The following is a 2,413-nucleotide window of genomic DNA, read 5'->3' on the forward strand; positions in this document are numbered from 1 at the left end:
AATATGTGCAGACTAACCAAATTAAACATAACATACTTTATAATACCAAAATATTAAACTATGGCAAAGTGTTCCTAGTTAAAACATACCTGAATCAGTCATCCCAAAATCATATTTGGTATTTGTTCCACTTCAAGACACTGCAGTACTTGATTCTATAATTATTAATCATTACATAAATTAAAGGACATTGTACAAAAAAATATATTAATATAAAATAAAGTTGTACCTTTAGATCAGTGCTTCTCAACGGGGGCGATATCGCCCCCCGGTGGGCGGTGAAGGAGTACAGATGGGCGGTGGGCTCGTTTTGGGTGATAGGGGGGCGGTGAACTTTTTTCCGTTCAAAGCAACGCACCAAGATTTATCTTGGTAAATGTTTTAATTTTTATCGATTACTAAAATAAACTCGTGATTATGAAATATAAGCTACACATACGAGAGCGTCAAACGTTTGCTTATCTGTAATCGTTTTCGAACGAATTATTATCTTTATTACTCTTTAACTGCATTATGCTTTTTCTTACTGTACTTTCAGTATACATTTAGATTTTAACCGTGCCAGTTGTGTTAGTTTTCGTTTCATGTTTCGGTTTATATTAAAATTGTATATTATTCAACGATGTCAGAAGCAAAAAGGAAATGTTGCCAATATAATACAAATTACTTGATGTACGGATTTATTCCATCACCGTCCAACGCCCAGCTTCCTATGTGTTTACTGTGCAAAAGAGTATTATCTAACGAAGTAATGAAACCGTCGCGTTTGCAAGAGCATCTTCAAAAATTCACCCAGACAAACAAAATAAAAATTTGTTATTTTTTACGAATATTAGGGACAAGTTTTTGAAGGCACCGTCAGTCTCAGGCTTACTCACAACTTCTTCAACACAATGTGACGATGGTTTAATAGCCTCTTATAATATATCAAAATTAATAGCTAAATCAGGAAAAGCCCATACCATTGGTGAACAATTAATACTGCCAACTATCAAGAAAGTTCTAGAAACAGTTCTACACCATTCAGCCTCGTACAATGTCATTAAAAAAGTTCCATTAAGTAACGATACTGTGCGACGACGAATCGATGAAATGGCTGAAGACGTAGAAGTTTCTTTATGCGAGCTCTTGGTATCCAACAAATTTTCCCTTCAAGTTGACGAATCGACATTGCCTGGTAACGAGGCTTTACTGTTGGCGTATGTTCGACTTTTGAAGGAAGGAAAAATCATATAAGAGATGCTTTCTGCAAGAACCTTGATAGCAGATACTAAAGGTGAATCTATTTTCAATACCGTCAAAGATTATTTTAAAGAAAAGAATATTCCTCTTGTGAACATTATGTCTGTTGCCTATGATGGAGCGCCTGCAATGGTGGGTCGTCATCGTGGATTCATCGCCTTTTTAAAGAAAGAAGTACCAGGTATTTTAGCTGTTCACTGCGTGATTCACCGACAGCATTTAGTTGCGAAAAACCTGAGCGACCGTTTGCATCAGTCATTACGATATGTCATCTCTGCTGTCAACAAAATTCGCAGTAATTCTCTCAACGATCGACTATTTGCACAGCTGTGTAAAGACAACGACGAAGAATTCAATCGTTTGATTCTACACACCGAGGTTCGATGGCCCTCCAAAGGCGCGGGCCTCAACAGGTTTTGGAATATATTCGAATCTATACTTGAGTTCCTTGAAGAGAAAGATGTAGATCTGAGAAGTAAGTTGCTAAAATTTAAGACCGATATCGCTTATATGACCGATTTATTCGCAAAATTCAATGACATCAATTTGCAACTTCAAGGCGACGAGCTCAATTTCATAACAACTAAATCTATTATTTCCGCTTTCCAAAAAAAAAACTAACTTTATGGAAGCACAATTTTGAACGCAACGAGTTTAGCCAGTTTCCAATCCTGTCAGATCTACACAAGAACAATAAGATCTCGTTTTATGACACACAAATTTACTGTCAACACCTTCAATCTTTGGATAAAGATTTTTCACAACGTTTTGAAGATATTTTGTCCCTGGAAGTTCCTCAACGGGTCATAAACCCTTTTGTAAATATTGAATCAGAAAAACTACAGTATCAAGTATCATCAGTATTTCCACTAACGAGATGTTAAAAGCAAGTTTTAAGAATGGTGAAAACCTCACAGAATTTTGGCTCCAGTCTACTATCAGTCGAATTTATCCTGGGCTGTGGACTGTCGTACAAAAATTATTAATTGCCTTCCCTTCCTCTTACCTCGTTGAGCGAGGATTTAGTGCGGTAACGAATCTAATAACTAAAAAAAGAAATCGACTCGACATCGTCAAAAGAGGAGACTTATGCCTTCATCTCACAAACATTGAACCAAACGTAAAAAAATTGGCTCTGGATCACCAAGCACAACCATCTCACTGATCGATA

The 2,413-nt window shown here is 36.6% G+C and overlaps 1 pseudogene; it reads left to right on the forward strand.

The window, feature by feature from the left end:
• Positions 1-622: 622 nt before the first annotated feature.
• LOC100570695 lies at positions 623-2,407 on the forward strand (annotated as a pseudogene).
• Positions 2,408-2,413: the final 6 nt, after the last annotated feature.

This window comes from Acyrthosiphon pisum, unplaced genomic scaffold, assembly GCF_005508785.2.
Source record: "Acyrthosiphon pisum isolate AL4f unplaced genomic scaffold, pea_aphid_22Mar2018_4r6ur Scaffold_22;HRSCAF=120, whole genome shotgun sequence".
NCBI classification, from domain to species: Eukaryota; Metazoa; Arthropoda; class Insecta; order Hemiptera; family Aphididae; genus Acyrthosiphon; species Acyrthosiphon pisum.